This window comes from Delphinapterus leucas, chromosome 1, assembly GCF_059928025.1.
Source record: "Delphinapterus leucas isolate spDelLeu-1000000601 "Yukka" chromosome 1, BTC_Dleu_Yukka2, whole genome shotgun sequence".
NCBI lineage: Eukaryota > Metazoa > Chordata > Mammalia > Artiodactyla > Monodontidae > Delphinapterus > Delphinapterus leucas.
The window spans coordinates 25,508,903-25,533,395 of NC_143129.1; the positions used below are offsets into that span (position 1 = coordinate 25,508,903).

The 24,493-nt window shown below is 40.2% G+C and overlaps 1 long non-coding RNA gene across 3 annotated transcripts in view; it reads right to left on the reverse strand.

Moving 5' to 3' along the window:
• Positions 1 to 6,365: 6,365 nt before the first annotated feature.
• The window catches only part of LOC149750420 (uncharacterized), a 126,186-nt gene continuing 108,058 nt past the window's right edge, over positions 6,366 to 24,493 (reverse strand). For 2 of the 3 annotated variants that reach the window (XR_016392050.1, XR_016392052.1), the window contains 2 exons: positions 18,847 to 20,472; positions 6,366 to 6,645 (listed from right to left, as the gene is read on the reverse strand). This is a non-coding gene — a long non-coding RNA (uncharacterized LOC149750420). The remainder of the gene's footprint in view (positions 6,646 to 18,846; positions 20,473 to 24,493) is intronic. The other variant, XR_016392051.1, reaches the window with a different exon arrangement.

The window sequence follows — 24,493 nt, forward strand, 5'->3', positions numbered from 1 at the left end:
AAGCACTCATACACACAATAATGACAACAAACAAATAAAAAATGCTCTTATTTCTTTTCCAAAAATAGCATATCATCCTTATTCACATTTAGATATACAATGAGGAAAATAATATAATAATAATTAAAAAATAAAATAATTTCAGTCCAATCAAAATCTAATCATTCAAACATAAGCACTTTTAATATTTTGCTATATTGTCTGCCTAGCCTTTTTTCCCCATTATGTTTGGTATATACATGTCATAAAATAGTTTTATAACCAGCTTTCTCTTTTTGTTACATAGTGCTATCCAGTAAACCTTTACAGAAGTCATCACATTAGCCATATATTATTTCATTTCTCAGTCAAATGAGCTTTTTTTTCCTTCTCAAGTGACTTAAACAAGCTTCAATTTTCTTATCTGTGTAATAAGCATACTTAGCACAGATATTTTGGAGATTCATTAAAACCAGCAACAGAGCACCTGCCAGAGTAACAACTTAGGAAGTGTAACTTCTTGATGTTACTTCTACCGATACTTCTATCACTTCTACTACTACTAGAAGGTTATCAGGGACTTCCCACGTGGCTCAGTGGTTAAGAATCCACCTACCAATGCAGGGGACACGGGTTTGAGCCCTGGTGTGGGAAGATCCCACATGCTGTGGAGCAGCTAAGCCTGTGCGCCACAACTACTGAGCCTGTGCTCTAGAGCCCGCAAACCACAACTACTGAGCCCGTGTGCCACAATTACTGAAGCTCATGTGCCTAGAGCCTGTGCTCCGCAACAAGAGAAGCCACTGCAATGAGAAATCTGCGCACCACAACAAAGAGTAGTCCCTGTTCACTGCAACTAGAGAAAGCCCATGCACAGCAATGAACATCCAATGCAGACAAAAATAAATAAATAAATTTATATTAAAACAGGTTATCAACCTTTCCCTAATGCTGCACTTTCAAATTCTGTATTTTTGTTTTATAGATGTTTTATTAGTACAAATTAATCATTGTTTTCTTAGACTAAAGAACTAAAAGTGAACTTATAGGATCAAGATTTATAGAATCAAAGATCATAACTGAAAAATTCCTTAGTATTTTTATTATTCAGTGAGTGTGTTCAGAACACCTCCAGGAGGAAGGTACTGTGTGAGGTGCCAGAGTTACATGTAGCACACACGGAAGATATAGCTGGACCCTGCCCATGTGCAAGGGAGCTAACAGAGGACACAAATGGCTATGAAAAATATTGCCTTGAAGAGCTATAGCTGCATGAAAATTAAAAAAGAAGTACAAGGCAGTACTTTCTATAACGATAGAAGGGAGACTTGGCCATTTACATTGAACTGCTAAGACAAGTTGATAGAAATGGAAGAAAATGTATACTTGACTCGTGCACATTAACATGAGCATTTGGGCATTAAGTGCCACTCGATCAAACACAAAGTCTATTTCATTTCAGGTTACACTGCACTCCAGTTCTGCACAGACATAAAATGAAGCAGGAGGGCAGAAGCAAGCACAGATTCCTTGAGCTGTGCAGAGTTCCATAACATAGTCCTGAGACAGACCTACGATAGTCGTTATGAGAGAATAGATATAAAAATAAATTAGATGTAAAGTCTCCCCTCAAATTTTAGCATTTAGCAAATATAAGAAAATCACAAGGATAATTAAAGAACCCTCACTGAAGGGCTGTAGTTGTTGAGATGAGAGAGGAGTCCCTTACATCCAGGAGGGCATGGGAGAGCTTAACTGAAGTTGGGTGTCAGAGACTGAATAGAATTTGAATTTAGGTCAATGAAGGCAGTGTTCTCCAGGCCAAGGGAATTGAATGAGAACAGGAAAAAAAACGAATCATGGGTAGCATGTATGGGAAGCAATCAGCAGTTCAGCTTGGTCAAAGAAGGGACCAAGATAACAGATAATAATAACTACCCACTACTGAGCTCTCACTATGTGATAACTTCTGGGTAGAGGACTTGATCCATTATCTTTTCGGAGCTCTACAACTCTGCAATAGTTGAGATATCAACTCATCTTACAGATTGAGACATCATGCTCATTTTGCAGATTGAGACAATAGAAGCCCACTGAAGATTTTAGGCAAGAAAATCTGCCCGTTTGGAGCTGTGCTCCTAGAAGATTACTTTGGCAACTGTGTGCAAGACAGAGTGTAATGGAGGAACAATGGGCAGGAGATCCTGTTTGCTGTTGAGGCCATGGCAATAGTCTAAATGACAACACATGATGATCTGACTTGTAAACTACAAGGGAGGAGAGAGGATGAATATAAGGCTTTTGCAGAGGTCAAATCTAGAGGATTAGTAAACTGATTGCATGTGAAAACTAAGAAAAAATAATGATGCTAAAGTTTCAACCCTGGATGACTGTGAAGATGAGGTGCCATTAATAGAGGGAGAATAGGAGGGCCTTAGGAGGACTGATGATGGATTTGGTTTGGAGCGTACTAGGTTTGTAGAACAGCCAGTGGTAGAGCTCCAGCAGATGTTGGGAAGTGGGAGGCTGGAAACCCAGAGACAGAAATTTGGGAGCAGGGATGTAATAAGAGTTAATAACAGGCCAGTAGCTGGATGCATTCACTAAACTGGCCACTCCATAGAGCTGCATCACAGAGACATAACATGACAATGAAACTCCCAAATTCTGAAGTTTCAGGGTTATTTAAAAATGCATTATCATTTAGTTCTTTAGATGAAAATTATGTTTGGTTAAGTTTAATTAAGCAAAAATAGCTTCACATATTCATTTTACTTTTGGGGGAAACTTTTATTTCAGAGCAATGATGTGTTTGTATGTGTGTGTGTGTGTGTGTGTGTGTGTGTGTGGTGTTTTTTCCTGACAACGAAATAGAATAAAAGCAGAGTTCATGATACATCTTTCAAAACTGAAGAGCTGGTAGCACTTTTCTGTTTTCAAATCCCCGAAGTAAATGACTTCCTTTAGAATCTAAAACATAAATCATAATTGTGCTTTCTTTCTGGGCTTCTGCCTTTTGTCAAATTAACAGCTTTAGAAAGAAACATATTTTCAGATGACCTGCGGTTGGACCTAACATTTCTTCCCCAAACTGTTCTCAGACATTTTCGTCATGGCGGACCGACCGAGAGAGGACAGATTTTCAGGATCTGCTGTGTGTGGCCCAGATCCCCTTTCTCTGGCACCCAGCAGTTTAATCACTTTACCTCACAGGGAGCCTTTTTTGGCTAATGAATCCTTAGCTCCAAGTTTTCCCTCGTTCTAATGAGTGCTAATAAAATGCATTTAACTCCACTAATGCAACAAAAACTCAGCATTGTTTCATTGTATCTACTTAACAAGAATCTTGTTTAATATCAGATTACAGCCTGCTCAGCCAAAGCATTATACTGGGGGTGAAGTGGGGCTGTGAGAAGGGAGTATCAAGTGCTATAATGTGGACATTCCTCCTTAATATGCCCTGCAGTCTTATGTGATTGCTTAATTCATTTAGCCGAGCTGGTCTGATCCTTCTGCCAACTGTTTTGTAAAATTTACTGCAATGCTAGGCAACCGGTCCCACCACACAAGCTAGAAATATAGTATTGCTTTTCCTGGGACCAAGCTAGTAACAGTTGTTTGGGGAGAGGCCACAGGCAATGGAGCAGATACTGTTACAAAAACGAAGACATTTGGGATGTGCTTCATTTTATAAAACAGTCACAGCAAATCCAATTTTTATTAATAAATGTTTCCCCTAATTGTTTATGGTCTAATTTCAGAAGAAATTCATCTTTATTTCAGATTTATCTTCAGTGAGCAGTGATGTCTAATCTCCTATTTATTTTAGCTATGAACTTCTCTTCCTTCTTTTGAACCAGCTCTTCACTCAAATAGCTATCAGAAACAAATAGCTTTTGGAAGGCTTCCAGTTAAAGAAAAGAACCATTTTGTAATTTGAATAACCATTGCTTGAATGAGTTAATTTTAAAGTTTCATGTATATTGAACTTTATGAAACAAACATATCTATGGTTTCATTACTTGTAAATTAGAGATAACATTTTTACTCTCCCCATCCAATTTTGTGATCTGGAATATTCCTGGTTCTCTTGGCACCTGAGAGAGATCACATTCAGAAACATTTTTATCTGTATTGTTTCTTAAGGTACAGGATTCTATTCACTTTGATGGCCTGCTTATTAAGAAGTGGAAGATACACTTCTCTTGAGTTTTTGAAGAAGGACTTTTCTATAGGTTTATGAAGGTAAAAGAAGTTGAGGAAAGGAAGAGCTTCCTTCTATTTTTAAAATATTTATTCAGAAGAATCTATTGTTATCTGTAGATGAAAATAGTTTACAAATTGTTTAGGAAAATGACAGTATGAAAGACTAACAGTTATCTCTTGAGACCTTATAAATGGTCACCTGAGAAGAAAATAGGTGAAGACTGCAGGAATCCTTTCAAGGTTTACCTTGTAGAGATGTAGAGATCATCTAGGAATCCTTAAGACCAGAAGGTCATTGTTGTTGAATTTCTAACAAATTGTTTGAGTCAAAATTTACTTTTGACAAACTACAAAGTAGAGCTGCTCTGTTCTCCCTCTATCCTGTTCCTCCTTGGTGGATGGAGTGAAGAGGAGAGCCTGAATCCCTCTAGGCAAGGATAAAACACGAGATTACTGCGAGGTATACCTGTGTTCCATATCCATAGCATCCCGACATCTCAGAAGAATAAATTGTTGTTTCCACCTAAACAAGAAATGCACCTTTGTTCAAAAATCAGTCTGGATGAGACAAACACCACAAATGTTTGTAGCTTCTAGTTATAAATTGAGTGCTTTTTCTTCTTCTAAACCTTAGTTTCTGGTCAGAATATAAAATAAGTTTCAAAATATATATGACTTCAGATGGCTGCATGAAATAGACCAGTAATAAAAGAGCCGATGTGTAGTTTTTGGTGATATGGAATATTAATATGAGAATAAGTCCTATGTAATCCATTTTTTCTCATCTATCTAGTTGTAGATCATTTATTTATTTATATGTTAAATAAGTGTTAAATTTATATGTTTATTTATATGTTAAATAATTTTACATCAAATCTCTCCAGCTAATTTTATTTCCAATGTATTGATAGAGAAATGCTTCTAAGTAGCTTTGTGGTTCAGACTACATCTGATCAAAGGCTAATGAAAAATTAGCCTCATGTAAGCATCTGAGAAAGCAAATCAGATATTGAGTTTTCCTTAAACAAACAAACAAGTAAAAACTTAGAAGAACACCCCTTTATTGATAGAGTAGAAAGCTAGTCTTTTTCAAAATGTAGGAAAGACTAGCCTTTGTCCAAACTAAGTCATTGCTAGTAATGGCTGGGATTAACTGGTTTATGAGTAGAAATTTCTCTCCCTGAGACATTGGACTCATGTAACTGAGAAGAAGCTTCAATTACTTCAGGGAAGAAGCTAAAAAAGGAAGAGGTTTATTACATCCACAATGGGCCAAGGTATCTGAGCCTCTGTGCTCCTAAAATAAAATGTAACACTTACTAGGGACTTCCTTGGTGGCGCGGTGGTTAAGAATCCACCTGTCGATGCAGGCGACACAGGTTCTAGCCCTGGTCCAGGACGATCCCACGTGTCACGGAGCAACTAAGCCTGTGCGCCACAACTACTGAACCTGTGCTCTATAGCCCGTGAGCCACAACTACTGAAGCCCGCGCGCCTAGAGCCCGTGGTCCACGACAAGAGAAACCATGGCAATGAGAAGACCACGTACCGCAACAAAGAGTAGCCTCTGCTTGCCGCAACTAGAGAAAGCCCACGGGCAGCAACAAAGACCCAACGCAGCCAAAAATAAATAAATAAAAAATAAATTTTTAAATATATATATATATATACCTACACACACACACACATATATATATATATATATATATATATATATATATATATATGTATAACACTTACTAGACCAGGCTTGCATGGGATTTAATATATTCTGCTTAGCTTTCTTTGGTTCCGGCATGCTAGAAGTGCCTCTTTTAAAGAACCAAGACACCGTTGAGAGTGAAGGAAAAGAGGTCATGAAATCTGTTTCAATTCTAAACTTTTAAGGGACTAGAAAAGGAAGTTTCTTTATTTATAACATGAAGGATAGTGTAACTGTTGTTTCTTTGAACACAAAATCATTATCTCTCTTTTATTTGTTTAAAGTCACGACCCATTTCCTCATCAAAAATCTGGGAGTCGCCCTGGGCTCTTTCTTCTCATTTGTCCCTCACAGCCAATCAGCATTGGGCCTGGAATATTTTTCGTCCCCAGTTTCTCTCAAATCCATCTTCTTATTGAAGCCGAATCTGGCCTCTGTACCCTGACACCAAATTAAATCTCTGAGACACAGTTTTGGGTGAAGTAGGAAAGCTTTATTGCTTTGCCAGGCAAAGGGGGCCACAGCGGGTCAACACCCTCAAAACTGTGTGTCCCAACTTGGAGGGGGTAGTGAGAGGTTTTATACTGATAGCAATGGTTCAAAGAGGGTGTGATCAGCTGGTGGACATTCTTCTGATGGGTTGGTGGTGAGGTAAGTGGGAGTCAGCACCATCACCCTTCTGGTTCCAACAGGTCTGGGGTCTAGTGCTTGAGGGCAGCATCCAGTTAACTTCTCCCACCTGATGGGGGTTTCAGTATCTGCAAAACAGCTCAAGATATTGTTGTGTGTATCTCTTGAGGGGGAACCAGGACCCTGCCCCAAGGCTGCACTATTGTTTCTTTTGACCTTCCTCCCTTCTCTAATTAGCATCCGTCTGGACATGCTCAGTTGGAACTCAGGGCAGGTCATGGAGGCTGAATGAAGTCTGTTTCCTGTAATCAAGAAATGGGGGGCACAGAAAGGCTATTGTGCCCAGGAGTCCCACAGGGCCCTGCTCAGTATCATTATCCCTCCTTTTTAAAGTAACTTTCCTGAGGTATGAATTTTAAACCATGACACCTACCATTTTGAGTGTATGGTTTGCTGAGTTTTAGTACTATTATACATTTGTGCACCAGTCAGCACAATTCAGATTGAGAACACTTCCATAATCCTCAAAAATTACCTTGGGCTTATCTGCAGTCAATCCCACTTACAGAGTCTCTGGCAACCTTTGATCTACTTTCTGTCTCTATGGATTGCCCTTTGTGGTCATTTCGTATAAATGGAATCATACAACATGCGGCCTTTTACATCTTGCTTCTTTCACCTGGCATAATGTTGCCGAGTTTTATCCACGTGGCCGCATGTGTCATGACTTTGCTCCTTTTTTATTGCTGAAGAGTACTCCATTGTGTGGATAGATCACTTTTATTTTATCCATTTTTCAGCTGGTGGACATTTTGGCTGTTTCCAGTTTTTGACTATTATAAATAATGCTGTTTATAAACCTTTATACCCATGTCTTTATGTGGACACATGCTTTCATTTCTCTTGGTAGATTTCTAGGAATGGGCTTGCTGGGTTATATGGTAAGTATATATCTAACTTTTTTAAGCAAGTGCCTGCCTGTTTTCTAGAGTGGCTGTACCATTTTACATTTCCACCAGCAATGTGTGAGGTTCCAGTTTCCCCACATCCTGGCCAACTCTTGGTCCTGTCAGCCTTTTTGACTTTAACCACTCCAGTGGGTGGGTCATGTGGCATCTCATCGTATTCTCCATATTTGCATTTCTCTAAGGACTAGTGATATCCAGAGCCTTTTCTTGCTGTTTTGCTTCCCGCTATCTTAGTTCAGAAGTTCAGGTCCTCCTCTCCTCCCACTTGGCTTATAAAACGTAATAGTCTGGGTGGTATTTACAGCTTTTCTTGACCCTGAACACCTCCCCTTTGCCCTTGTTCTGATAAGAGACCTTCTTTTTTCTCTGGAGACCCCATTACACATAATTCATGTGTGGCTGATCCTGCTTCTCTCACTCATAGCATCATGGAAACCAGGCCTGGCTAACTGGAAAACAATATTTCCAGAACAAAGCAATTGGTTTAAGATTGGAGTTATCACATTTCCCTTGGCAGGAACCTTCCTGCAGAAACTTGGGAGATACAACTAATCGGACAGTTTAACTTTATTAGTTGCAGATATTCAAAACCAAGTAAACTAACTACCTTTGGAATTGTGTGTGGGTGTATATAAATGCACACAAAATATTCTATGGCCTCCTTGACTATAAGGCTCCTCTATAGCCAAGAGGAAAATTCCCCCTTCCACAGTACACTATCAAGAATATTTTATTTTATATTATTTTGTTTTATTTTGTTTTATTTTATTTTATTTTATGTTTTGTCCTCCTCAGATATCCCCTCTTGCCCTAATATTAACTGGAGGCTCAGTTTGGAGGGGAGAGTGTCATTGGTTCTAACAAAATGCTTGGGCTTGCTGTTGACATTCTTCTATTGTGCTTGGGAAAGTAAGGCTGCCTGAAATATTTAGGTCCTGTGTAACCAGTGGTCTAACTGGAACAACTTGCCTCTTATTAGCATTGTAACTTTAGACAAGTTATGTAACATCTCTATGCCTTATCTGTGACATCAGTAAAATGGGGTTAGTAATAGTGTCCACTTCACATACTTGTTAATGGTGATTAAATACATTGTACATATTGTAAAGTGCTCAGAACAGTGCCTGACACATAGTAAAGTATCAATAAGTGATAAGCACTTATTTACTTGCATGTGCACAAGTAAAAGTTGTCATTAACAACCACCATAGGCAACAGGAGGAAAGAAAAGGCTCTGAAACTTCTGAGACTTCCTTGTCCCACTTGGGAATTGACTTCTAGTTTGTGGTTAGTAAAGAAGAAAATTATTACTGAAGGATATAAGGGGTTTGGATCATTTAATGCAGTTTCTTTTTTTATTGAAGTATAGTTGATTTACAATATTATATTAGTTTCTGGTGTGCAACATAGTGATTCAAAATTTTTATAGCTTATACTCCATTTAACATTATTATAAAATATTGGCTACAATATATCCTTGTAGCTTATCTATTTTAAACAAAGTAGTTTGTATCTTTTGATCCCCTACCCCTATCTTGTCCCTCTCCCCCTCCCTGTCCTCCACTGGTAACCACTAGTTTGTTCTCTATAGCTGTGAGTCTGTTTCTGTTTTGTTATATTTATTTGTCTAATACAGTTTCTGGTGTCAAGCATCACTCCCAAGAATTCCTTCCCTAACCCCTTCCTCTCCCCACATCAGAACTCCTTCCATACAGTGACTGCTAAAAATAATCAGCTTGAAATATAACTTGATTAAAACCTCTTAGCTATCCTCACCATACTTTAATAACATATCTTTCTTTGAATGAAATGAACAAAAGAAAATAAGATATTCAAAATACTTTAGCTAAGGCCAAAAACTTAAAACAGATAAGCCCCCTTGGCAGATTTTGTTTATATTACTGACAAAAAAAAATGATCACTATTACCTTTATAGAACTTTCTTATTTCCTTCCTCCCTTCCTTCCTTTCTCCCTTTATTCATTTATTCTCTCTCTCTCTCTCTCTCTCTCCATATCTATCTACCTATCTATCCATCTATCTGCTGAGTTCTACTGAAGAAGGAGACATGAAGTGCACAATGTTTTTATATTGTATTATTTTTACTTTCAAGAGAATTGAATCTAGTAAGGAAATCTGAATATATATAAGTAAGACAAAACATCACAATACAAATGTAGAATTAGTCCTACAAAGAAAACGTTCTAGAAGTCTAGAGAAAAAGAACCCATTTCATGTGATGATCACTGAAGTCTTTGTAAAGGTTAAAGTTTGAATAGAACTTTGGAAAAGTGTGGGAGGACTTGCAAATGGAGAAAATGCCAGGAGTCAGGAAAATGCAGAGTAGGTACTCATACTAGATATGCTCATTGTAACAACTGCTCACATATAAGAAGATAAAGATACTGACAAACTATTAGCCAAAAATGTGCTTTACAGTCATTTTTTTCCAGTAGCATATAGAATTTTGCACTGACCTACTCACATTGTCTCAACTAACATTTTGTAACCCTGAGCACTGAAGTACCTATAGCTGATGTCTGGATACAATATTTTGAAAAATGGAACTAACCAGTCAAACTAACCATCACATCTTCTGCCACTCACTACCAGTAACCACTAAGCTCCTCAGTTAAAGTCTTAATCAAAAAGAAGTCATCAACCCCCTTGTGGGACTGAGAGTTGTTTGAGAAGAGTCTTACTCTGATGTATGAATTGTTGAAGCCAGTTGAATGACTCTAAAATAAAAAAGCAAATTTTACTCCTATCTGAAGGCAGTTCCTTTGGCCTGCTCAAGGGCTTTCCTCTAGCAATTCTGCCCTCTTTCTCCTCCTTCTTTCCTGGAACATTCCAACTGGCATACAAATGTGTTTTTGTTAGTTCCTCATCTTAAAATAGTTCCTTCTTGACTCACTCAGCTCCCCAATACAGCAAAACCTCTATAAGAGTTGTTGTCTATACAACGCATGGGTTGTCCCATGCTTTTTCGCTCACCAATTGAGTTTTTAACCCCACCTTTCCATAGAAAATATCTTGTCAAGGGCACCAATGAACTCCTTATTTCCAAATTCAATGGTCTATTATTATTGATCTCATCTAACCTGGTCTATTGGCCGCATTTGAAATGATTGATTTACTTCCATCTTTTAAAATTCTTTCTCTACTTCCAACATAATACACTCCTGTTTCTCCTCCTATTTTCTTTTTTCTTTTTTTTTTTTTTTTTTTTTGCAGTACGCGGGCATCTCACTGTTGTGCCTCTCCCGCTGCAGAGCACAGGCTCCATATGCGCAGGCTCAGCGGCCATGGCTCACGGGCCCAGCCGCTCTGCGGCACGTGGGATCCTCCCAGACTGGGGCACGAACCCATGTCCCCTGCATCGGCAGGCAGACTCTCAACCACTGCGCCACCAGGGAAGCCCCTCTCCTCCTGTTTTCTGAACACTCTTCTCAGTCTGCTTTGCTGGTTCCTTATCTTTTCGTTTATGTCTTCATGTTGGAGTATTTCTGGGTCAATCTTTGGAACTCATTTAGTTTCATTCACGTCTTTGGTGATTCCATCCAATCTTATGATTTAACACATTATCTATATGTTAAGGACTCTTAAATTTATATCATAAGTTCACTCCAGACTGGAATATCTAATGATATATTCAGCATCTCCACTGGGAATTCTGATTGACATCCCAAACTCAAGGCGTCCAAAACTGAATTCCAGATCTTTCCTCTACACTTGCTGCTCCTGCAGCCCCCCTCATCCAGTGTTTCAGGATAAAAACCTTGGCATTATCCTTCACCTGTGCCTTTCTCTCATGCCCTCTTCCTGATTGTCAAAAGTTCCTGATGGGTGTACATTCAAAATATAACAAAATTCTACCAGTCCTAACTATCTCTACTCTTACTACCCAGTTCCAAATCATCAACACCTCTCTCCTGGATTACTGCAATAGCCTCATTGCTTATTTCCATGCTTCCACTCTTGTCCCTCTGCAGTCCAATTTCTCCAAACTAATAAGTCTCATAAGGCAAGTCAGATCATGTCACTCCCCTGCTCAAAACATTCCAATGGCTTTCCATCTCATTCAGATTAAAAATTAAGTTCTATGTTGGTCTAAACCAACATGCCTGAGGGATCTGGCCATTGTTAGCTCTTCAACATCATATTTACTGTGCTTCCTACCCTCCACCCCCGGCTCACTCCATCCCAGTCACACTAGTCTCTTTCTGGTTTTTGAATCATTAGGTCTCTGCTGATGGTCCCCATGGCATGGAAAGTTTTGTCCCCATATATTCACCCTAACTCCCTCATGTCCTTCAAGTGTTTATTCAAATATCACCCTATTAATGAGTTTCACCCTCTTTACAATTGCAACCTGCCACCCCAAACTCCTGATCTTGCTTTGATTTCTTTATTTTATGATCAAATTATGTTTTTAATCTTCTAATATATTATGTAGCTTACTTATTTTTTTCTATTTAATGTTTACTTTCTATCCTTTCCGACAAGACTATAAGCTCCATAAGGACAAAACATTTTTAAGGGGGATGGGTGAGGGTCTGGGTTGTTTCCTGATTTGCCTCAGGAAGGGAGTAGGTATTCAATATATACTTATTGAAAGAATACATTTTAGACCTGGGCCATGAATTAGCTCACTTTTTTGGCACTTTGTCATTATTTCCAAAATGTCTGCTACAAAAATGGCTATGATATAGATTTCTTTGTACATATGAGTGGGAGTGGCAACTTGTGAAGAAATCTGAGTGCTTTTTGATTTGCTATCTTTAGCGCATTGCTCTTGTGTCCTCCTCAACCGTAAAAGAGCCAAGTCAGGTGGCCCTGAGACGTGACAGGGAGTCCAACAGACAGTGCAGACGGATTTTTTTTTTTTTTTTTACTGATTAGTAAAATGGATGGAGAAGATTGCTGAGACCATAAAGAAATGGTGGAGAAAGAACATGCCCTTTGTCCAACCCCTTCTCCAAACCTAATATATATGATTAAAACAATGCATTTATAGTGCTTAATAAAATAACATCTTAATTTTCTCAGTAAAAAGAAACTGATTCCTGTTGTGTTCAAAATGTCATTGACTCCAGCTGTGTAAAAGTAAAATTAATAGTTCAACTTAAAAAAAAGAAAGATGACATCAGTCTATAATGAAATAATTGGAGTGGAATGCAGTTATGCCCTTAGACTCAGCAAGAGCTGGTCTTCCCTCGCCTCCATGCCGTAGAGGGCCCTTCTCTGGCCTTCATCCAGCCTATTCCTTCCCACAGGCAAGGAGCTCCACAGGAGTCTATGCTTCCCCATTCATCCATCCCCATGTCTAACCTCTGCCTAGTTGTCAGGACCTTGGAATCCCCTGCCCAAATGGCCCTGAGCCAGCTTTAAGGACTTGCAAGGGTCTAGTCTCTGAGTCTGACCTCTGAGGAAAGCTTACACTGCCTCTGTGTACACCCTAGAACTGAGAGGTGGACAGGGGTGGCTGATTTGTGAACTGAGCTTCGGGAGATTGACTGTGGTGCCCATTCACAAGTGCAAGAAGATCCCTCCTGGGGTAGAATCCAGCTGGGACTGAGAATGGGGCTGATCAGAGACCCACAGCAGGGCCCACAGTTCCTGTGTTGTCACTTTCCAGGCTGAAACTCCAAGTCATCCCAGAATTTTTATTAGAACTTAAAGTTCCCAGTCATGAAGACATATATGGTAAGTAAGAGAATAGAATAGAACTGATCTACTACATATTTGTAAATTTCAATGATAACTTCTAATCTTGAAAAAAAAAAAAAGAAATTGAACTCCTACCCCTCCTCACACACGTATGCAGACGTGGATTGACATAAACACCCACCTGGTTCCCAATGGGTCTTTTTCTCAGCTAGGATTAGAGAGATCTCTGCAGAGCAATGGGAAGATACTGTGGTACAATACCTCACAACGAATATTAGTGACTGGCTCCTTCCTGCCTCTTGTTCTCAGTGGCCTTGGGAGGAGCACGTTGCCCTGAATGATCTGGGCAGTAACATTCTAAGAGAACCCCACTTCTGGTTCTGAAGCAGACCCCTACAAAATTTTACCTGGGAAAAGAAACTTAACATATTTAGGTAATGATAACCAAAAACTCAGTAGGACATGGTCTGTCGAATTTCATACTGAAGAGCAAATTTTATAGGTCTCTATTTCTAGTATGAGAAAGTAACCTCATTTTCAGTATCAAATCAAACACGGGTTTCATTGAGACACGTGAAATAGGCCTGCAGAAGAGGGAGGACAGCCGGGGGTACAGCTTTCTGCTGCACTGCAAGCAGCGGGTGTTAAGGGATGCCTAAAAGATGGTGATATCTGTCAAAGGTGAAACAGTATATCCACAAGCATTGATAAATTGCCCTGTGACAAATCAATCCTCTTCCGAAAGGAAGAGGCAGTCATTTTTCTGACAGGCTAAATCTGTACATTTTTAATGATGGCTGTTTCTTTATTTCCACCTTGAGCCAAGATAATTTTAAGTTTTTTATACTGTTTCATGGACAAATAAGTTCTAAATAGTGAGGAAGAGATGGGGTGGAGTGGGGGAAGCAGGGAAGATGTGCATTTTGTGGGAGCCTTGAGTTGCCATTGACCCTGGGAGATTACTTCCAATGTAATCATTGGCTTGTTCTTTCCATTTTCCCATCAACTTTGAGGGCAGGATACTTTACTGAATTCTAGATGTCTCTGAGGTGGGAAACTGCTGATGCCCTTTGGTTTGACTGACAGGTGAGATCAAGTCTCAGTTGACCATTTAGCATCTAACAGCATCAGCCTTTCCTTCTTCGGCAGGTAGATGGTGGGACGGGGAGCAGGGTGAGGGTGGGTATTAGGATGGAAGAGAACCCAGGGAATTCTTGCAGATCACCATCTCCTGTCACTCCTAACCTGAGTCATTCCTTTCCTCAGTGAGAATCAGGTACATTGAGCATACCATTAGGAAGGTTATTTTAATTTACCCTTTTGCTGACACTCCCAATGCTCTGTATAACTAGAGCTGAGCAAGACTTGATTTGTCAAGTCTTTTTCTACAGCATTTTCCTGTGCTTTCTGTTTTCCTTCCCTACCCAACCACACCCAAATGCCCATTCTCTATACTTCTAATCAGTGCATATGAATCACTGTCAGCACAGCTTGACTCTGAAAATCTTGAACTGATTCACTTCAATGCCAGCTAGCTGATCATCATCAAATATATGCATCTAATTATTTTTCCTATTAATGAAATTTCTGTGAAAAAAGTCATGATGTCTTACCATATGCGGATTGCTTTACTGTGCTCATCCAAATAAAAACCACTTGATCACCTCTAACTGAGCCTTCTGTCTTTTCAGAAGTGATTTTTGTTGTTGTTCTAGGAGACATTTGTCACACTAGTGTACCTAGATTATTTCCAACAAACAGAAATTCAGGATTGACACTGTGGCATCAGAATTTCAGGTAGTTTCTAAACTCAGTGAAAAAAGGCTTTTCAAATTCTTTATCAACCTGTCACGAGTCACACATCCATTTTTTAATTCTTTAGAAAGTATTCAACTCTCCCCTATGGTTCGCTCCCATTTTCTTTTCTTTTTTTTTTTTTTGCGGTACGAGGGCCTCTCACTGTTGTGACCTCTCCTCTTGTGGAGCACAGGCTCCGGACGCGCAGGCTCAGCGGACATGGCTCACGGGCCTAGCCGCTTCGCGGCATGTGGGATCTTCCCGGACCGGGGCACGAACCCATGTCCCCTGCATCGGCAGGCAGACTCTCAACCACTGCGCCACCAGGGAAGCCCCCATTTTCTTTTTATTTATTTATTTAAAGAAAAAACACTCTATTAAGCTGTGACTGACATATTAAAAGCTATAGATACTTAATGTATACAACTTGACGAGTTTGGGAATAAGTATACATCCATGAAGTCATCACCATTGTCAATGCCATAATCATCACCTCCCAAAGTTTCTTCCCACCCCTTTATTATTACTTATTTTTGGTGGTAAGAAGATTTAACATAAGATCTACCCTCTTAGCAAATTTTAGGTATCCAATACAGTGTTGATACCTAAAGACACTATGCTGAGTAGTTGATGTCTAGAACTTATGTATCTTGTACAACTGAAACTTTGCACCATTGACCATCACGTCCTTATTTCTCTTGCCTCCACCCCTGGCAACCACCATTCTACTTTCTGCTTCTATGAGTTTGACTAGGATTCTACATAAAAGTGAGATCATACAGTATTTTACCTTCAGTGTCTGGCTTATTTCACTTAGCATAATGTCCTCCAGGTTCATCTACTTTGCCACAGGTGGCAGGATTTCCTTCTTTTTTAAGGCTAAATAGTACTGTATTGTACATAACCTATTATATAACATTTCTGTGTCCATTTTCTAATGGAGCTTGAAATAACAAGATTTTTGTCTTTCAAGCCAGTGTCTTTTAACCATGGTGTTAGGCAAAGTTGAGAAGCCAGATATATAAAGGCTGAGTCTTAGAAATGACAGAAACATAGGTTTCCCTATAAAAGGGAGCTTGACTTTTTGTTAGGCTGTAACACATGGGAGACGGTGGTGCACATCTTCTGAAGAACATGGAAGGAAAATTTTCTGAAGTATATTTTGCAGTGAGTTCTCATTTCTCTGTATCACAGCTCTAAACCATGCAACTGACTCTCATTACCCTAGAGAAAAATGAGTACTGATATAACCCTAATGAGACACCCTAATGAGACAACACTAATGAGACAACTGTAGTTATTCTACAGCAGGAACTCCCCCACCATCACCTTGCTCTATCCTTGAACACATTCCTGAAACAGTCCCTGCAGAGATGCTTCCCTGCATGAGTCTCTGTGCAGTCTTCCCAAACGATGCAGTCCAAAGTGGCTCTAAGCCCACGGCCTCTGAACTTGAAAAATTAGCACCATATCTTAAATGTCTGGTTCAATTTGTTCAAAATTGCCAACCCCATACAGATGAGCAGTTTATCACACTAGCATTACATAGCAGCTAGAAGAGTGAGATTTCCTGGCCGATGGGCTTGGGCTTGAAGTGCAAATTCCTCCACCTTTTCTCTCTGTGACTCATCAAAGGAAAGAGCCTCCTAAATTCTTTTCATCGTCTATAAAAGAGGGATTATAATAGTGCCTAGGGTGGTATGAAAATTAAATAAGATCCCATGTTTCAAGTATTTTCACATAACTAGAGCTCTATAAATGTTAGCTATCAGGATTATATAACAATTATTATACTATCTTGTTAAGAAAGTGCTTCTTGAATTATTCAACACATACTTCATTTATGTTTCTTATGGGTTTTAACTCAAGTAGGTTATTATACCCAGAAAAGAGCTTATACTTATTTGGGTCTCTTACCTTAACACCTAGTAAAATAGCTTATCATTAATAAACAATTTAACTCCATTTATTAATCACAGTTCACAGTGTTCAGAATAGCACTAAAGTTTTTAGAGGATAGAATCTTCCTTGCCCCTTACGTAATCAACATATAATTATTTTGTACTTACTATGTGCCTGACCTTATGTTAGGTAGTTTATACACATTATCGGTAATCCTTAAGCAACATCACAGAACTGACTTACAGAAGGTATGATAGAGAAATCGTTGATGAGTTTGGATAAATACACTTTGGTATTAGAATGTGGAGAGTGAAACATTTGTTCATTCATTCATTTGACAAATTTTTTTTTGTTGTTTTGTTTTGCCCTACGCGGGCCTCTCACTGCTGTGGCCCCTCCTGTTGCGGAGCACAGGCTCCAGACGTGCAGGCTCAGTGGCCATGGCTTACGGGCCCAGCCGCTCCGCGGCATGTGGGATTCTCCCAGACCGGGGCATGAAACCCATGTCCCCTGCATTGGCAGGTGGACTCTCAACCACTGAGCCACCTGGGAAGCCTTGACAAATATTTCTTGATCTCCTACATTCTCGCTGCCATTCTAGGTCCTAAGTTTACAACAGTAAACAAGACCAGTCTTTGTAGAGGGAAAGCAGGCAATTAACTAACAAACAGAGCAGTAAGATAATTTCAGAGTGTGGTAAGTGCTATAAAGAAAATAAAACAAGGCAATAGCATAGAGAGAATTTAGTGGGCAGAGGAAGAATGGTTAGAGTGGTTGGTCACAGGCAATCTGTGGAGACGGCTTTTGTGCCAACCCCAACTTAGCATAATTTAAATGCAAGTTGCTAAAGAGTACTCATTACAAAAAAGTAAGGGCGTATACTATGCTATGGGGATTTTGCTGTGAAAAGAAGAGAAATGAAGTGGAAGCAGTAGAAGGAGGGAGGTCAAGAGAGGGTCTATATATACACTACCAAACGTAAAATAGATAGCTGGTGGGAAGCAGCCGCATAGCACAGGGAGATCAGCTTGGTGCTTGTGACCACCTAGAGGGGTGAGATAGGGAGGGTGGGAGGGAGGGAGATGCAAGAGGGAAAAGATATGGGAACATATGTATATGTATAACTGAGTCACTTTGTTATAAAGCAGAAACTAACACACCATTGTAAAGCAATTATACTCCAATAAAGATGTTAAAAAAGAAAAAAAAAAGAGAGGGTCTAAAGGAACAAATAGAAGAATGATGTAAATCAGCAAGGGATCTTGTACTTGAGCACCTGGGGCCTGGCTGCTTTCTGGTGCCTTTGCGCTAAACTCCCTAGGGGCATGGGTTACATCAGCGTGTTGCTCCCTAAGCGTCCTCCTTCCTTTTCTTGAAGGAGGGACCTACTTCTATCATTTCACTCACCTCCCAGCCCTGAGAGCAGCATTTTGCATGTGGTTAATGTTCAATACTTACTGAATAGCTGTAGCTTAAGTACTTTAATTACCTTTACAAAAGAAAGCTTTATAAAGGAATTATTGGTCCTTTCAAGTGTCAGAGTTTAATAATCTGTCTAGCAGCTACGTGATCTTGAGTTAATCACTTCACTTCTTGGGCCCTTGATTTTCTCATCTGTGAAATGCAGTGATAACAAGTTTCCCCTTGGGACTGGATGAGAGCTGTGAGCTCGGTTAAGTTTAAGTTGATTCTCCCATGTTCTGGGGGTTCCATGTTCTAGGAGTGGGGGAAGGTGAAGAGGTCTGGGTGGGGAGGGAGCACAGGGCAGACTCACTGCACTGATGTCACCATTTTCCCACTGCCTCAGTCCCGGAACAGGTGTGGGAGGTGAAGGAGGGGTGGGATAGAAGCAAACACTTTAGCACTGTCATGCTTGTTTACTGTTTTCACCCATATGGTAATAAATCAATGTGAGGTTTGTCATTTTAATTAGTCTTCTTTCAGTTGGGGAAGTCAAGTCTGTTAAGTGCTGATAGGTAGCTGAAAAATTACCTGAGAACAAGTATCCGGAAGGAGTGCTGTGGGTCCCTGGGGACAGGAGGGGTGCGTGAACAGCCGTCCACCTCAGAAAAGGAGGGTTCTGGTTGGATGCAAGGCTGTCTCGATGATGGTGGGGGGAAGCCGAGTTGGCCCGTTTCCTGCTTGCCCTCATCCAGCCCAGCGGTGAGCTGTAGGCAAGGGAGGGTGGAGGGAAAGGAGAGGGAGTGGTAAATCTCTGTGCACACTTCTATCTAGTCTAAAGTAAAGATGCAGAAATGAAATTGACAAAACAGGTCTCACAAAAAGTGAGAACAAGGGAAAATGAAGTAAAGCCAATCAAACCTCGGAAGTCTGGCAAAGAAAATGCTGCCAACTGGATTTCTTTGCCTCGATTGCACTGTATCACAAAGAAGCCCATTTTTTGCAAGGTCTCAGGGTAGAGTCAAAGCAAGGCCCTTGAAAAGAATGGGTTGTACAAGAAGGCTTGCTGGCTTGTTGGGGGTGCTTACTGCTACTTCCTACCAGATAATAAAGGCGGACATGACTTCAAGCCCTCCAAACACAGAGTCCTGGCTGACCGTTCTGAAATCAGTTCTTCCTTTCTCCAACAATGTCTTGAACTGTCATTACTTTCTCTTCGTGATCAGATCTGGCAGCAATAGTACAATGTACAGGCACCTCTTGGAAGAATCTCCATTCTTTTACTTACTGTTTGTGCTGGGAAATTGCTTAGCTCTCTGAGCCTTGGTTCCTTGTACACAAAGGGAACAATATACCTATTCTACCTGTCCCACAAAATGATTTTGAGTACATGATGGTATGTTCCAGACTACAAAATAGAAGAAGAATGAATTATTATCATTATGATTATCATTATATTTATAGTAATAAAAGGCTATTTCTTTAGATTTTATGGGATTTTCAAATTTGGAAAAGATCTTAATGTTCAGCTAGTTCAAAAAAAAATTGTTCGGTTAGTCCAATTTGTACTCCAGTTCCAATCTCTTTGACTATTTCTTTATAAGTTAATTATCCACTCTTTTCTTGATACTTTAATAAAATATACTGTCTTCCAAGGAAATCGGAGCTCTGTTTGGACAGCTCTAATATTTCATGCTTTAATTATCAAGTTGTGCAGAAATCTTTAATTTCTACCCTTTAGTCTTAGTTCTTCCTTCTAAAACATCAGTCCCTTTTGCAAAAAGGTAGACCCTCCTTACATGTTTTAACAAATCTCTTTTCTTCCCCTAGCTGAAGAGCTTGTGCTCAAAAATTCCTCCAGTGATATGGTTTCGGATTTCCTCATCATTCTGGTTGGTCAGCTCTAAGTATTTCTGTTTTCTGTTTCTTTCTTCAAACATGCTCCCTGAGCTAAATATCCAGGTATAGTATGATCAGTGTGTCCAGAAACATCACCTGAGGTTGGCACCAATCAGATTTGCTTACCTTTCTCCAAGTCTTCATCTTGCTTTATAGCACAAATAAAATGCCTTGCTTCTTTTTGTTTTGGCCACTTGTCTTTATTTTACAATGTGCTCCTTTATTAAAGGCTTCTCTGAATTATTTCATCCAGGTCTGTTTATCTCTGTCATTTCTATAGTTGGACTCTCAAGAAAGTGAATGTCCGGGGATATGGACCTAGAAAGATGAGCAAGAAAGTGGGCCTGCTTGGCCTCAAGGAGAGGAGACAAGGAAACTGACTCAAAATACAAGAAAGATGAACTCCTGGAAAAGGGGCTAAGTTTGTTTTATGTTCATCTAAAGAGTAAAACTGGGACCAGTCAGGGCTACTTCTTGGGGGAGTTTCCAGATCTTAGTCACAGTGGTAAAGAGCATAGGATTTGGAAGAGAACAGATCTAAGTTCAAGCGCTGACTCGGCAACTTCCTGCTTCAGTGGTCTTAAGCATTCTCTCTGCACCTCTTCATAGTCTCAACCTTTCCCTCTATAAAATGAGGTTCATATTATAAACTTCATTGGGTCTTTTTCAGGACTAAATGAGATAGGCTAACCTGAGGGTTAGCCCTCAGGAGGCACCCAATTGGTCAGACCCCATGGACGCCATGTCTTGGGGTCTTTACATGTGCTAACTTGTCCTGCCTCAACTCACCTTACAAGAAAGGTTCTGCATAGTACATTAGATTCATGTTCAGAAATAGTCACTCCTTCCCCATAACCCCCATACAAAGAATAGAATTCCCCACTCCAACAATGGTGAACTTGTCTGTTTGAGTTGTTTTGGCCAATGGGACGTCAGCAGCCATGAAGCAGTAGAGTCTTTCTTTTTTTTTAAGTTGGATTATAGTTGAGTTACAAAGTGGTGTTAGTTTCAGGTGTACAGCAAAGTGATTCAGTTATACATACATAAATAGGTCTTTATTTTTCAGATTCTTTTCCCTTAAAGCAATAGAGTCTTGAAAAGTGTTTTCTTGCATGAGCTTACACACTTGAACCTCTGCTATGCCCATGAAGAGCATATGCCTAGGACAGACAGCTCATCTCAGGAGGAGAATGAAAGTCACAGGGAGCAGAACTGAACAACCCCAGCCAAGGCCGCCCCAGATCAGCAGTCCCCAGGTGACTCCAGTCAGCTACAGATGTCTGGGCTAGCCCAGCTGGGACCAACAGTACTGGGCGGACAACCAGCACACCTGTGAGCTAAATAAATGCATATTTGTATGTCCTTGAGGTTTTTGTGGCTGTTCTATGTGCAGTAATACTGTTACCTTAGTTATCTGAAATAATTATTAAACTAAGATGTAAACGGCTGACAAGTTTTCATGTTTCCCTCTTCTGAAGACATGGGAAGCCAATATTTTTATTTGTTCAATAAGTATTTGAGTACTATGTGCTTAGTGCCCCATAGTAATTAATTTCCCCTTGAACAAGGGACTCTTCTCTGAAGAAGCCTACATAAAGCAGTACAGAATTACACTACAGCCCAGTTCCCTTGTCTTAAAGTTATCCCATTCAAAACACAACACAATCTGTTACACATGCAGAACTTGTACTGGTTCCTCCCCTTTAACCTCAGGGCATCTTTCTGCCTTGTGGACTCTGGGCATCATGTTGTTCCCCTCATTCCCAGGGCTGGTCTACCTGAACATCCTGGATGATTGCTGTAATGCTGGGTAGTAAGCTAGAATTTTATTAGGTGGAAAGCTCTTCCCTTCCCCTTTCAATAAAATGCTCCAAACTCTACTCCCTGCCTTTTCTAAATTCTCAGGCAGATGTTCCAGACAAATCACGCATTCTATGGCCTTTTGGGGTGAGGAGGGAAGGACAGAAGCTAATAAGGACTTGCTTTCACTTAGCTGTGACTCCATCAGGTTGGGGCTTGCAGCGGGATTGCAGGAGACCATCACTCTATTTCTCTGAAATCTGGGGCTGCAAATGCACAGAAGAGGGTGCTCTTGTGTAAAGCTGCGGCCGGCTTCCTGGGAGGAGAATTTCCTTATGCCTTACGGAGTGGATGATTCATTGCTTATGATATTTGGTAAATGTAGTCTGCATTAGTGCACACATACTCTGCCACAAAAGATTAAAAAAGCCTAACTGCAAAAATATCAGGAAACTCATTTGTGTCAGGGCTGCACATCCATCGCCTCTGCTGTTGTCATATGACACAGTCAACTTTTATCTGCATCCTCCCCTTTGACCCCATCTGCCAGCCCTTTAATTGAAAATTATCAAGGAATAAGGAAAAAATATTCATTCTTTTTAGAGTTTTCAAATTGCTTTCACCATTTGAGAAACAACTACTTACCCATTAATTCATTTGTCACACAAATATTTATTGAGGGCCAGTTATTCAGCTTTTTAGTGCTTTTAGGGAAAAAATTTGAGCTCCTTCCTTATCAATCAAGCCCAAACAATCTGGTCCCTATTTTTCTGTTCAATATAATCTCATGCTTACTGCCTTCGTTTTAACTCCTTTTGGTCTCAAGCTTTTGCTCTAATGTTCCATTTTATTGAATTTTTTTTTTCTGGTTCTTATTATGCCCAGTTTTTCCTCATTCTCCAGAGTTCAGCACAAGTGTCATATTTTTAGACAGACTTTCCTTAAGCCCATTCATTAGTCATGATTCTCCAGAAAACCAGTTGGAGATATAGATAGGTAGAGAGGGAAATATGTAGATATAAATTTATTATAAATATGTAGAACTGGATCTTGTGCTTAGGGAGGCTGAGAAGTCCAAGATCTGCAGCCAGCAAGGTGGAGACCCAAGAGAGCTGATGGTGTACGTTCCAGTCTGAGTCTGAATCTGAAGACAGGAGAAGACCAATGCTCCAGCTCAAAGGCAGTCAGGCAGGGAGAGCAAATTCTCCCTCACTCAGTCTTTTTGTACTTTTCAGTCCTTCAGCTGATTGGATGAGGCCCACCCACACTGGGGAGGGCAATCTGCTTTACTTAGCCTACCAATTCAAATATTAATCTCAGCCAGAGACACCCACATAAACACACCCAGAAAAACGTTTGACCAAATATCTAGACATCCCATGGCCCAGTCAAATTGACACATAAAATCAACCACCACACTCCACATCTACATTGTCCTTTCCTAAGTACTATTGCCATTTCTCTTTTGCTCAGAGCTTACCACAATTTGCACATACCTTGCTTATGTATTTGTCACATTTACCGTCTGTTTCTCTTTCTAAAATGTGAGCTCCATGTAGGCAGGAACAGAGACTGTTGTGTTTATTTTTCTGTTCCCTGAGCCCTGAAGATGCCAGGAACCCAATAAAGACTTAATACGTATTTTTGAATGAAATAAGTACAAATAAAATGAAATAAAGTACAACGAAATAAGAGGTATTGAAAGGCAATATTACAGAATGTTATGGGAATATGGAAGAGCAGAAGCCTGATTCTTTTTAGAAGAGTCAGACAAGGCTTTAAAATGAAGAAACATTTGACCTGGGTTCATAAACGTGAAGAACAATCAACTAGACAGCAGAGGAGGAGCAGAATGGAAGCAAGATGTGCACAATAGACCAAACAGTGCCTGCTAAGGTTGAGGGGCTAAAGGGATTAGCATATTCCAGAAATGATAAGAAAGCCAGGATGTCCAGGGATAAGAGCAAATTGAGGAGGGTCTTTTTTGCACCTGGAGGATCCAGACTTGACTTGGAAGGAATTGGGAAGTCAGTGGAGGCTGGAGTTTTGAACATGAATATTCAAAACCTGTTGAATATTTTGAATTCAACAAAATATTATTTATCCTGAGAGACGAGGGGAAGATGGTGGAAGAGTAAGACGTGGAGATCACCTTCCTCCCCACAGATACACCAGAAATACATCTACACGTGGAACAACTCCTACAGAACACCTACTGAACGCTGGCAGAAGACCTCAGACCTCCCAAAAGGCAAGAAAGTCCCCACGTACCTGGGTAGGGCAAAAGAAAAAAGAACAAACAGACACAAAAGAATAGGGACGGGACCTGCACCAGTGGGAGGGAGCTTTGAAGGAGGAAAGGTTTCCACACACTAGGAAGCCCGTTCGCGGGCGGAGACTGCGGGTGGCGGAGGGGGAAAGCTTCAGAGAGAAACAGCGGTGCGGAGAGCAAAGCGGAGAGATTCCCGCACAGAGGATCGGTGCTGACTGGCACTCACTAGCCGAGAGGCTTGTCTGCTCACCCAACAGGGCAGGCGGG